This window comes from Muntiacus reevesi, chromosome 13, assembly GCF_963930625.1.
Source record: "Muntiacus reevesi chromosome 13, mMunRee1.1, whole genome shotgun sequence".
NCBI lineage: Eukaryota > Metazoa > Chordata > Mammalia > Artiodactyla > Cervidae > Muntiacus > Muntiacus reevesi.
In genome coordinates this window covers 50177893-50192652 of record NC_089261.1, presented here as the reverse complement: position 1 = coordinate 50192652, position 14760 = coordinate 50177893, and the positions used below count along the sequence as shown (strand labels likewise).

The window sequence follows — 14760 nt, the reverse complement described above, 5'->3', positions numbered from 1 at the left end:
TTCTATAGAGAATATTTTCCAGTAATTTTACTCATCAGATATATAATTAAACCTAGCAATAGTATAATCAACCAGAATCTTGAATCAATTACACATGACAACTTTGCTTTTCTCCCAGTGCATGCGTAAAGTTACCATTTAACATCGATAATATTTGAAGTCCTTGGAAAAGCAACTGCTTTTAAAGGTTAAAAAAATTGCCTTTAGTATTTTTCTAGTAATTTTTGTATAATTATAATAAATTCATGTAACTTAAGCATATGACACTTTTCTGGCAACTTAATTAAATTATTATGAGATAAATATTAATATAATCAAGTGTAATACCAAGAGACATGTCCAATAAAATACATGGAAGTATTTGATTCTGTCATTCTATGATAAATTTTTGATTAAATAAATCAAAGAAATTTATCATAGAATGATATACATTTTAGTAATACTCATTAGGGATAAATATGGTTTATAAATTTTAGATAACTTAAAACTTTAGAAATTTTATCTTCAACCACTAAAATCTCCTTAAAGTTGGAGAATCTGGGAACACAGGTAAATGCTTTTATTGCTTATTTTTTACTTATTATAAGACTTAGAAATAATCTGCAGGACCAGAATTATTAACACTTGATAATTTTTTAATTCTTTGTCATACCAAGACAAATATGTAAGATGTTAACCTACTTCATTTTTTTCCTAAACAAAATGATTCTAAATTATGGCACTGCTTTATTTTTCTTTCTAGAATCAGTTCAATACAATAAAAATTTATTTAGTATATTACTATAATTATTATTTATAACCCAAGATCTTTCACTTCAAGTATAAGTTTATTAAGTCCTTGATATGATAAACATATATGTGAGTCAGATATGACAAGACTGTGTATAATATCATATTGTCAATCTCAGATTGACCAGCATGCAAACACTTATACACACTGTACACATACAGACATGCAAAATCATTAGCACTAACAAATACCTGCAAATATACAACTCTAAAAGCAACTTATGTGATTTATTCTGTAAGTTATTTTAAGTCAGGCTATTGCCAGGGTCACAAATTAGATGTATATTATTTTTACATATTTTTTTATCTTTTTCAAATTTAAATCTTCTGGAACATGGTTTAATGTATAAATAAATTAATAGATATGTGATGCATAAATAATAAGATTTCTCATAAGATTTATTTAACTCAGGACTCTGGTTTTGAGCATGTCAGATGTTCCCTTCCATCACTGCATGTCTTTACAGTGGCTCCAAGGGGAAGCAATTCAAAAAGTGGGCCTTTTTTTTAAACTAATTTATATTTCTAGTTTCACATTTTTAAAGATGTTACCTGTGATGAGAAAAAGAGTCTGCAATTTAAAAACAAAACTGAGAAACTATGACTATATATCAAATTGTTATAATGATACATGTAACATTTATTCTCTTACTTTATAAATATTGTAGGTACAGAAAAAATATTAATTGCCAACACAGAATGATTGATAGATTTAGTCATATTCCTTTTACCAAATACTCTGGGCATAAGGTTTTTTGGCAAATAGTTAATTTTGATATGGAAAGGAAATAATCTATTTCTGATAGTTATGAATTAGTTAAAAAATTAAAAAATTAGTTATATCTGTTACTGATCAATGACTAGCTATGTCAGTTTATGAAGTGACAATGCCTAATAAATATTTATGCTATCATGACTATCTAACATATTTGTGGTTTATGAAGTTTAGATGAAACATCACTGGTTTATGGTAGTCTTGGTATAATTATTGATAACAACTTTTTTCATTCTGGAAAGGGTCCTGGTTTGTAGGGTACATTATACAGTAACCTTACAGATTTTAGTGTGTAAATAGTATTGTATGATTATTGCTCTGATACAGGCATTGGGAGGATAATGGCAAGCCCAGAGCTGGTGACCCTATAGATTTTAGCAGAATTATTAGATTTCTAAGAGGTAATGGTAATTTGCAGTTTCTTAAAGGACATCGAGGGCAGTGGAAACAAGTCATTTAGGTATTAGGTGAGAAAAAGATTGTGTGCTCAAGTAAACAGTTCTTGGGAAATAGGAAAACACCCTGGGAGCAGGGCAAAATGGGGCCTGAAACTGTTAGGATAGATAATAAAGTGTGCTTGTGCGGCACAATACGCTGCATCTTGAAACTTACAAGGAGCCATGGAAAATTTTAGTTACAATTAAAACTGCAAACAGTATGTTCTGTTGGTTCCGCCTCCCAAGCCTCTCTGGTTATATCTCTCCATCTTAAAACTAATAAAGTCTAAACACCAGCCACTTTCACATTACTGAGACCACCACCAGCCTCTGAACTCTTGGCCCTCTTCTCTCCACTCCTGCCCCATAAGGCAGCCTGGGTCCTGATTGTAACATGTGAAGCAGTCATCCCCCTGCTAAAACCTTCCAATGGAGTCCTTTTAGAAAACAAAACAAAACAAAAAATCTCTCAATTGTTTCTATATGATCTGCCCCTTGTCAACCACTCCAACTTCATTTACCTACAGTCTTTCATTTTTCTCATAGTACCTAGTACTACATAAATAACTTAAAAGAAAAATGTTTAGCAATTTCTCCTCACAATAAATCTCCAAAAGAATAGTCCTATGTCATTCATCATGATACCCAAAATATGTAAAATTTTGTTGTTTAGTTGCTAAGTTGTGTCTGAGTCCTTGCGATCCCATGGACTGTAGCATGACAGGGTCCTCTGTTCAGGGAATTTTTTTTCCAGGCAAGAACACTGGAATGGGTTGCCATTCCTTCTCCAGGGGATCTTCCAAATCCAGGGATCCAACCCGTGTCTTCTATGGCTCCTGCACTGGCAGATGGATTCTTTACCACTGAGCCACCAGGGAAGCCCAATGTGTAAAATATTAGAATGTAATAAGAATCCAAAGAATGAAGATGTGGAATTGATTATTTAAATTGCACAATATGATTAACCATGTTAATAATTTAGAAAGATTATTAAATATGCTATAAATACTTTCTGTGTTTTCTGTAATGCTTATAAAATTCCAGAAATATGGATATACAAATACATATCTAAGCTTTCCTGGTAGCTCAGATGGTGAAGAATCTGCCAGCAATGTGGGAAAGCCAAGTTTGATCACTGGATTGGGAATATCCCATGGAGAAGGGCATGGCCACCCCTCCAGTATTCTTGCCTAAAGAATCCCATGGACAGAGGAGTCTGGCGGGCTACAGTCCATGGGATTGCAAATAGTCAGACAGGACTGAGCAACTTTCACTCACTCACAATACATATTTAACAGTAAATATAAGGTTCTTACATGCTTTGACTTTTACTGTTTCCTTGGTATTTCTTTTCCTTCCAGTGTGTGTGTATGTGTGTGTGTGCTTGTATGGTTATGTTTAGAGAGAGACAGACAGGTTGACTGGAGATCAAACTGGAAATTTTTTTATAAAGTGAAAACTATCTATACAAGATGTCTAATAATTTTAGGTCTGCAGGTAAAAAGAAAACACTCTTCTACAGTTTACATATGCAATGTTCTGTATTTCTATATAATGATTAAATAGTTTGTATATATCCATAATAGACATACAGATAAAAGCCTTCTGGAATCTCTTGCTTAGTCATATTAGTTTATATTTCAATTCAAAGTTTTTCAATGAAAAATAGGAATTTGTATCAAAAGTCATAAACAATTTTTGCGTTTGATCCAGTAATTGTAACAACTCATTCTTCAGGGACTGAAAATGTATGAAAATATTTTGCTCAAAGATATATAAGTGTAATTTAATAAGAATAAAGGAAGACAGTCTCCAAATTTCTCTAAATTTGCAGAAAGGTTAGATCTATTATAATACACCTAAAAATGAAATATTATACATACATAGTACAAGGATTTAGAAAACTATTTAATAAAATTGGAAAATATTTATGAAATGTATGCTATGTATGTTTATATTTTGATGTTTATGTATGTACATATTTATAAGTATCTAGGGAGAAAGAGAAATGTGAGACCAGGAAATAAATCTACAAAAAAGTCTATGAAATGCATATTTTAACCTCTCTAAATCATAGATGCATTTTATATTCAATGGAATTTTATAATCACAGCCAGCCAGTTGGAGTCATGACATAGATGTGTGAAAATCTTCCTTAGCACCTTCTGGTAAAATTACAAAGCTGTCAGCATTAAAGCTGCTTAAATTTCATGAAGTATGGTTTTGTAATTATATCTTTTTTTTTCTTTTCTTTTGTGCCTTTACCCATATTTTCAAACAGTTTGTATAACTTTTATTGTTGCTGTTCAGTCACTAAGTCGTGTCTGACTCTTTGCATGCCAGGCTTCCCTGTCCTTCACTATCTCATGGAGCGCGCTCAAACTCATGTCCACTGTCTGTGATGCCATCCAACCATCTCATCTTCTGTTGCCCCCTCCTCATCCTGTCCCCAGTCTGTTCCAGCATCGGGATCTTTTACAATGATCTTTGCATCAGATGGCCAAAGTATTGGAGCTTCAGCTTCAGTATCAGTCTTTCCAGCAACTATTCAGGATTGATTTCCTTTAGGGTTGACTGGTTTGATTTCCTTGCTCTCTAAGGGACTCATGAGTCACTAATCTCTTTTCCATATTTTTCAAGGAATTTGTACAACAATTTGTGCAACTTTTATAAATAAATAGTGATAAATCCTATTTAAAAAGAGCATAAACAAAACTGTAAATTGTATTTTGGGAAATCAGAAAGAGGTAAAAGGAATTTCACTGAAATACTGCCTTCTTTACTCCTTTACCTCCTTTAATTTTTGAGAAAGTTAGTTCTGTAGTGTAAACAGGAGTTTGAGTACAAATACAAATAAACTTGGTGTTAGGTTCAGATTCTAAATAACCCTTAGAATTTATGACCTTGGTGAAATCACCACTATTGAGTCTTATATTATTTTTTGGTTTTTTGTTTGTTTTTATGAAAGACGGAGATAATGTATTAGGTTTGGGAACATTTATAAATTAAATCACAGAAGTGAAGGTTTTCTAGAATTTTAATTTATAAGATCTCTAGATTATTTACTTTGCATTATATTCTTAATGACAATTGAGGTCACTAAAGAAAAAAACTATTTTGGATACGTTCTCTTAATATGGAGATGTTATGAAAACCTATTTTTATTTTTTGAAAACCTATTTTTAAATGATCCCTAAATCATCCAGACTTTGAAAACTCAGTTTTCTTTACAGATTTTTGTGGGATAATTTAAGGAACACAACATTTACCCATTTAAAGTGTAGAGTAAAATATTTTTACTAAATTTATGGAGTTTTGTAAGCTTTGAAAGTGAAGTTGCTCAGTCGTATCCAACTCTTTGCGACCCCATGGACTGTAGCCTACCAGTCTCCTCCATCCATGGGATTTTCCAGGCAAGAGTACTGGAGTGGGTTGTCATTTCCTTATCCAGGGGATATTCCCAACCCAGGGATTGAACCTGGGTCTCCTGCATTGCAGACAGATGCTTTACCATCTGAGCCACCAGGGAAGCCCCACCATGATCTAATTTTAGAGCATATCCTTCACTCCAGAAATTATTCCCCTGCCACTAGAGGCAGTCAACCTCCAATCCCTCTCAGAGACCTTGGAAAACACTGATCTATTTTGTGTCTCTATACATTTGTTTTTCCTGCGTGTTTCATATGAAAGAATCATACCATATGTGGCTTCCAAAATAATGTTTTAAGTTAATATACATTGTAGCATATATAACAAATTTCTTCCTTTTTCTTACTGAATGATATTTCATTGTATGCTTATACTAATTTTTAAACCAAAATGTAGTTGATTTACAATACTATTTTAGTGTCAGATGTAAAGAAGAGTGATTTGGTATTTATATAGATTGTATAATACTTAAAATTTTCAAATATTGACGATATTCACTATTATTATTGTTCAGTTGCTAAATTGTGTTTGACTCTTTGAGAACCTTGTGGACTGTAGTGTGCCAGGCTTTTCTGTACTCTATCTTCTTGAGTTTGCCCAAGTTCATGATCATTGAGTTGGTGATGCTATATAGCCATCTCTTCTTTTGCCCCCCTTTCCTCCTCCTTTGCCTTCAATCTTTCCCAACATCAGGGTCTTTTCCAATGAGTTGACTCTTTGCAATAGGTGGCTGAAGTATGGGAGCCTCAACTTCAGCAACAGTCCTTCCAATGCATATTCAGGGTTGATTTCCTTCAGGATTGACTGATTTTATCCTGGCAGTCCAAAGGACTCTCATGAGTCTTCTCCAGCACCACAATTTGAAAGCATCAATTCTTCAGTGCTCAGACTTCTTTGTGGACCAACTCTCATATCTGTATATGACTACTGGAAAAACCATGGCTTTGACTATACACGGCTTTGTTGGCTAAATGACTTCTCTCTTTAAGTAACACTGTCTAGTTTTGTCACAGCTTTCCTTCCAAAGAGCAAGCATCTTTTAATTTCATGGCTGCAGTCACCATCCACATTAATTCTGGAGCCCAAGAACACAAAATCTATCACTGCTTCCAATTTTTTCCTTTCTATTTGCCATTAACTAATGGGACTAGATGTCATGGTTTTAGGCTTTTTAATGTTGTTTTTAAAAAGCTTTTTCATTCTACTGTTTCATTCTCATCAAGAGTCTCTTTAGTTCCTTTACATATTCTGCTATCAGAGTGGCATCATCTGTGTGTCTGAGGCTGTGGATATTTCTCCTGGCAATCATGATTCCAACTTGTGATTCATCCAGCCAAACATTTTGATTGATGTACTCTGCATAGAAGTTAGATAAGTAGGATGATAATATACATCCTTGTCATAATCCTTTCCTAGTTTTATCAGTCAGTTGTTCATCCATGTCTGATTCTGTTGCTTCTTAACCCACATACAGGTGTTTTAGGAGACAGGTAAGGTGGTCTGGTACTCCCATCACTTTAAGAATTTTCCAGTTTGTTGTGACCCACACAGTCAAAGTCTTTAGCATAGTCAATGAAACAGAAGTAGGCATTTTTTCTTTCTCCATGATCCAACTAATGTTGGTAATTTGATCTCTGCTTCCCTTGCCTCTTCAAAACCCAGCTTGCCCATCTTAAAATTCTTGGTTCATGTACTGCTGAAACTTAGCTTTAAGGATTCTGAGCATAACTTTACTAGCATGTGAAATGAACACACCTGTACAATAGTTTGAACAAGCTTAAGCATTGCCCTTCTTTTGATTGGATTGGAAACTGACTTTTCCAGTCCTATGGCCACTGCTGATTTTTCCAAATTTGCTGACATATTGAATGCAGCACTTTAACAGCATCATCCTTTAGCATTTGAAGCAGCTCAGCTGGAATTCCATCACCTCCGCTAGCTTTGTTTGTAGTAATGCTTCCTAAGACCCACTTGACTTCACCCTCCAGGATGTCTGGCTCTGGGTGAGTGATCACACCATTATGGTTAACTGAGCCATTAAGACATTTCTTGTAAAGTTCATCTGTGTGTTCTCACTGCCTCTTCTTAACCTCTTCTGTTTCTGTTAGGTCTTTATCATTTCTCTCCCTTATCATGCCCATCCTTGCATGAAATGTACCCTTGATAGCCCCAATTTTCTTGAAGAGATCTCTGGTCTTTCTCATTCTATTGTTTTCCTCCATTTCTTTGCATTGTTACCTTTGGAAGGCTTTTTTTTTTTTTTAATCTCTCCTTGCTATTCTCTGGAACTCTGCTTTAAGATGGGTATATCTTTCCCTTTCCTGTCAGCTTTTTGCATCTCTTCTTTTCACAGATATTTGCAAGGCCTCCTCAGACAACTATTTTGCCTTTTGGCATTTCTTTTCCTTTGGGATGCTTGTGGTCACTGCCTCCTGTACAATGTTATGAACCTCCATCCTTAGTTCTTCAGGCACTTTTTCTACCAGATCTAATCTCTTGAGTCTTCATCAGCTCCACTGTATAATCATAAGGGATTTTATTGTTTTCTCTACTTTCTTCAATTTAAGCCTGAATTTTGCAATAAGGGGTTCATGGTCTGAGTCACAGTCAGCTCTACAGTATTTAATGACTGTATAGAGCTTCTCCATCTTTGGCTGCAAAGAATATGGTCAGTCTGGTTTCAATATTGATCATCTGGTGATATCCATGTGTAGAGTCATCTCTTTGGTTGTTGGAAAAATGTATTTGCTCTTACTGTTATGTTATCTTGATAAAACTGTTAGTGTTTGCTCTGCTTCATTTTGTATTTCAAGGTTGAACTTGCTTTTTATTCCAGGTATCTCTTGACTGCCTACTTTTGCATTCCCATCTCCTATAATGAAAAGGACATCCTTTTTGGTGCTAGTTCTAGAAGGTGTTATATGTCTTTATAGAATTGGTTAACTTCAGCTTCTTTGACATCAGCGGTTGGGGCATAGACTTGGGATACTGTAATGTTAAAAGATTTGCCTTGCATACAAACCAAAATCATTCTGTCATTTTAGAGATTGCACATAATTACTGCATTTAAGACTTTTTTGTTGATTATGAGAACTACTTCATGTTTTCTAAGGAATCCTTGCCCACAGTAGTAGATGTAATTGTCATCTGAATTAAATCTGCCCATTCCCATCCATTTTAGTTCACTGATTCCTAAAATGTCGATTTTCAGTCTTGCCGTCTCCTGCTTGACCATGTCTAATTTACTCTGATTCATGCACCTAACATTTTAGGATTCTATGTAATATTGTTCTTTACAGCAATGGACTTTACTTTCACCACCAGACACATCCACAACAGAGCGTCGTTTCCTCTTTGGCCCAGCCACTTTATTCTTTCTGGAGTTATTCATAATTGCCATCCTCTCTATATGGACATAGCATATTGGACACCTTCCGACCTAGGGACTTATCTTCCAGACTCATATCTTTTTGCTTTTTCATACTGTTCATGGGGTTCTCTAGGAAAGGATACTGGAGTGGGTTGCCATTTCCTTCTCAAGTGGATCATGTTTTGTCAGAACTCATCACTATAACCTGTCCATCTTGGTGGCCCAGCATGGTGTGGGCTCATGGTTTCTTTGAGTTATGCAAGCCCCTTCACCACAAGACTGTGGTTTGTATTCCCTATGCTTAAAGATATATCCATGTGTCTTATTTATTTTATGCATAGTACACTATACCTCTTAATACTCTAGGTTTATATTGCCCTTACCTCTTCCCTGTCCCCTCTGGTAACCACTACTTTCTTCTCTGTATCATGAATCTCCTTCTGTTTTGTTATATTCATTCATTTTTTTTTTAAGTTTCATATATAAGTGGTAATATGTAGTGTTTGTCTTTCTCTATCTGATTATTTTACTACACACGATTCCTTTCAGATCCATCCATGTTGTTGCAAATGGCAAAATTTCATTCTCTTTTATGGCTAAGCAATAGTCCATCATGTGTGTGTGTGTGTGTCTGTGTAAGTCTGTAGATAGGTTACATATGTTATAGATAGATAGATAGAGAAGTAAATAAAGCACATATTTTTTATCCATTCACCTGTTGATGGACTCTTAGTTTGCTTCCATATCTTCATTTTTGTAAACGATGCTGCTATGAACATTGGGTGAATGTGTACTTTCAAACTGATGTTTTTGTTTTCTTTAGATATACACCTAGGAGTGGTATTACTGGATCATATGGTAGTTCTAGGTTTAGCTTTTTGAGGAACCTGCATAATGTTTTCCATAGTGCCTCACCGATTTATATTGCCACCAAGAGTGTAATAGGATTCCCCTTTCTCCACTGTAGACTTTTGTTGATAGCCATTCTGACAAGTATGAGTGGGTATCTCATTGTGATTTTTATTTGAGTTTCTCTGATGATTAGTGATATTGAAAATCTTTCCATATGGTGGTTGGCGATCTATATATCTCCCTTCGAAAATATCTATTCAGAACTTCTGTTCATTCCTTGATTGCATTGTTTTGTTTTGCTTTTTGATCTTGAGTTGTACAGGCTTTTTATGTTATTCGGTTATTAACAGCTTCTTGTCATATAATTTGCAAATATTTCTTCCCTCTCATTAGGTTGTATTTTCTTGTTGTTGTTGTTGTTCTTTGGCTCTACAAAAGCTTTTGAGAGTAATTAGGTCTCATTTGTTTGTTTTTGCTTCTGTCTTTTGTCTTACGAGACAGATCCAGAAAATATAGCTAAAATTTATGTCAAAGGGTATTCTGCCTTTCTGCTAGTTCCATGATTTCTGGTCTTACCTTTAGGTCTCTAATTCATTTAAAATTTATTTTTGTGTATGGAATGAGAAAATAGTTTAATAGTAGGTCTTTATTAATATCAATTTACCTTTTCTCACTGATTTTACTGCATCCCACTGATTCTAAGAATTTGTGTTTGCATTTTCATTTGTCTTGAGGAATTTTCTGATTTCTATTTTTATTTCTTCATTGACCCATTGTTTTTAGTGGCATGAAGTTTAGTCTTCAGGTATTTGTGCATTTCCTATTTTTCTTATTCTTGTTGATTTCTAGTGTCATACCGCTGTGATCAGAAAAAATGCTTGATATAATTTATATCTTTTAAAATTTGTTGAGACTTGTTTTGTGGCCTGACATGTGATCTGTTCTTGATCATGATAACATCCCATGTGTGCTTGAAAAGAATGTATGTTCTGTTTTTGGATGGAATGTCCTGCAGATTTCTAGTAAGTCCAACTGATCTGATTTATCATTCAAACAATATTTTCTTATTGATTTTCTGAATGATTGTCTGTTGATATAAGTAGGTTGATTAAAGTCCCTTACTAGTTATGACTGCAGCCATGAAATTAAAAGGCCCTTGCTGCTTGGAAGAAAAGCTATGGCAAAACTAGACAGTGTATTAAAAAGCAGAGACATTACTTTGCCAGCAAAGGTCTGTCTAGTCAAAGCAATGGTTTTGCAAGGAGGCATGCATGAATGTGAGAGTTGGACCATAAAGAAGGCTAAGCACCAAAGAATTGATGCTTTTGAACTGTGGTGTTAGAGAAGACTCTTGAGAGACCCTTGGGCTGCAAGGAGCTCAAACCAATCAATCCTTAAGGAAATTGGTCCTGAATATTCATTGGAAGGACTCATGCTGAAGCTGAAGCTCCAGGACTTTGGCCACCTGATGCAAAGAGCTGACTCATTAGGAAAAAACTTGATGCTGGGAAATATTGAAGGCAGGAAGAGAAGGGGATGACAGAGGATGAGTTGGTTGGGTGGCATCACAGACTCAATGGACATGAATTTGAACAAGCTCTGGAGATGAAGGACAGGGAAGTCTGGTGTGCTGTAGTCCATGGGGTCATGAAGAGTTGTTATTTTAATAATCCAATCAGTGCAATGGATTAGAGTAGACATTCTCAATGGTCCATGGACCATTATGGATCTACAAGACAATTTAAGGGTAAAACTCTTTACCTAGTAATGCAAAGATGAAATTTCACAGTTTCATTTTGTTAACACTTGTGCTGATGGCTCAAAATTTATAATAGATAATATCACAATCATGAGTCAAAGCAGAGGCATTAAATACTATGTGTAGTTATTGCTTTTTCCACTGCCTTATGACTCCAATAAAAGTGAAGATAGATTTCTAACAGAGAATTATGCATTTTTATTATTTAATGAGATCAAATAGGAAGTATGTATAAAGCACCTAAATTGAATACTGAATTATGATGATTGCCTCAAGGAAGAAGACAGTATTTTGAGTTTTTTTTGAGCTAGTCTTTTTTTTTTTTTTTAATATTATTTTATTAGTTGGAGGCCAATCACTTTACAACATTTCAGTGGGTTTTGTCATACATTGACATGAATCAGCCATATAGTTACATGTATTCCCCATCCCGATCCCCCCTCCCACCTCCCTCCCCACCCGACTCCTCAGGGTCCTCCCAGTGCACCAGGCCCGAGCACCTGACTCATGTATCCCACCTGGGCTGGTGGTCCGTTTCACCATAGATAATATACATGCTGTTCTTTCAAAACATCCCACCCTCACGTTCTCCCCCAGAGTTCAAAAGTCTGTTCTGTATTTCTGTGTCTCTTTTTCTGTTTTGCATATAGGGTTATCGCCACCATCTATCTAAATTCCGTATATATGTGTTAGTATACTGTAATGTTCTTTATCTTTCTGACTTACTTCACTCTGTATAATGGGCTCCAGTTTCATCCATCTCATTAGAACTGATTCAAATGAATTCTTTTTAACGGCTGAGTAATATTCCATGGTGTATATGTACCACAGCTTCCTTATCCATTCATCTGCTGATGGGCATCTAGGTTGCTTCCATGTCCTGGCTATTATAAACAGTGCTGCGATGAACATTGGGGTGCACGTGTCTCATTCAGATCTGGATTCCTCAGTGTGTATGCCCAGAAGTGGTATTGCTGGGTCATATGGCAGTTCTATTTCCAGTTTTTTAAGAAATCTCCACACTGTTTTCCATAGTGGCTGTACTAGTTTGCATTCCCACCAACAGTGTAAGAGGGTTCCCTTTTCTCCACACCCTCTCCAGCATTTATTGCTTGTAGACTTTTGGATAGCAGCCATCCTGACTGGCGTGTAATGGTACCTCATTGTGGTTTTGATTTGCATTTCTCTGATAATGAGTGATGTTGAGCATCTTTTCATGTGTTTGTTAGCCATCTGTATGTCTTCTTTGGAGAAATGTCTGTTTAGTTCTTTGGCCCATTTTTTGATTGGGTCGTTTATTTTTCTGGAATTGAGCTTCAGGAGTTGCTTGTATATTTTTGAGATTAATCCTTTGTCTGTTTCCTCATTTGTTATTATTTTCTCCCAATCTGAGGGCTGTCTTTTCACCTTACTTATAGTTTCCTTTGTTGTGCAAAAGCTTTTAATTTTCATTAGGTCCCATTTGTTTATTTTTGCTTTTATTTCCAATATTCTGGGAGGTGGGTCATAGAAGATCTTTCTGTGATTTATGTCGGAGAGTGTTTTGCCTATGTTCTCCTCTAGGAGTTTTATAGTTTCTGGTCTTACATTTAGATCTTTAATCCATTTTGAGTTTATTTTTGTGTATGGTGTTAGGAAGTGTTCTAGTTTCACTCTTTTACAAGTGGTTGACCAGTTTTCCCAGCACCACTTGTTAAAGAGATTGTCTTTTTTCCATTGTATATCCTTGCCTCCTTTGTCAAAGATAAGCTGTCCATAGGTTCGTGGATTTATCTCTGGGCTTTCTATTCTGTTCCATTGATCTATATTTCTGTCTTTGTGCCAGTACCATACTGTCTTGATGACTGTGGCTTTGTAGTAGAGTCTGAAGTCAGGCAGGTTGATTCCTCCAGTTCCATTCTTCTTTCTCAAGATTACTTTGGCTATTCGAGGTTTTTTGTATTTCCATACAAATTGTGAAATTATTTGTTCTAGTTCTGTGAAAAATACCGTTGGTAGCTTGATAGGGATTGCATTGAATCTATAGATTGCTTTGGGTAGAATAGCCATTTTGACAATATTGATTCTTCCAATCCATGAACACGGTATGTTTCTCCAACTGTTTGTGTCCTCTTTGATTTCTTTCATCAGTGTTTTATAGTTTTCTATGTATAGGTCTTTTGTTTCTTTAGGTAGATATACTCCTAAGTATTTTATTATTTCTGTTGCAATGGTGAATGGTATTGTTTCCTTAATTTCTCTTTCTGTTTTTTCATTGTTAGTGTATAGGAATGCAAGGGATTTCTGTGTGTTAATTTTATATCCTGCAACTTTACTATATTCATTAATTAGCTCTAGTAATTTTCTGGTAGAGTCTTTAGGGTTTTCTATGTAGAGGATCGTGTCATCTGCAAACAGCGAGAGTTTCACTTCTTCTTTTCCTATCTGGATTCCTTTTATGTCTTTTTCTGCTCTGATTGCTGTGGCCAAAACTTCCAACACTATGTTGAATAGCAGTGGTGAGAGTGGGCATCCTTGTCTTGTTCCTGATTTCAGAGGAAATGCTTTCAATTTTTCACCATTGAGGGTGATGCTTGCTGTGGGTTTGTCATATATAGCTTTTATTATGTTGAGGTATGTTCCTTCTATTCCTGCTTTCTGGAGAGTTTTAATCATAAATGAGTGTTGAATTTTGTCAAAGGCTTTCTCTGCATCTATTGAGATAATCATATGTTTTTTATCTTTCAATTTGTTAATGTGGTGTATTACGTTGATCGATTTGCGGATATTAAAGAATCCTTGCATTCCTGGGATAAAGCCCACTTGGTCATGGTGTATAATTTTTTTAATATGTTGTTGGATTCTGTTTGCTAGAATTTTGTTAAGGATTTTTGCATCTATGTTCATCAGTGATATTGGCCTGTAGTTTTCTTTTTTTGTGGCATCTTTGTCTGGTTTTGGAATTAGGGTGATGGTGGCCTCATAGAATGAGTTTGGAAGTTTACCTTCTTCTGCAATTTTCTGGAAGAGTTTGAGTAAGATAGGTGTTAGCTCTTCTCTAAATTTTTGGTAGAATTCAGCTGTGAAGCCATCTGGTCCTGGGCTTTTGTTTGCAAGGGACACATACAGACTCAAAGTGAAGGGCTGGAAAAAAAATATTTCACGCAAACGGAGACCAAAAGAAAGCAGGAGTCGCAATACTCATATCAGATAAAATAGACTTTCAAATAAAGGATGTGAAAAGAGACAAAGAAGGACACTACATAATGATCAAAGGATCAATCCAAGAAGAAGATATAACAATTATAAATATATATGCACCCAACATAGGAGCACCGCAATATGTACGGCAAACACTAACGAGTATGAA

The 14760-nt window shown here is 35.3% G+C and overlaps 1 non-coding gene across 1 annotated transcript; it reads right to left on the bottom strand.

The window, feature by feature from the left end:
• Positions 1–5458: 5458 nt before the first annotated feature.
• On the bottom strand, positions 5459–5530 carry TRNAC-GCA (transfer RNA cysteine (anticodon GCA)). The gene has a single exon. It is a non-coding gene; the product is annotated as a tRNA-Cys (tRNA).
• Positions 5531–14760: the final 9230 nt, after the last annotated feature.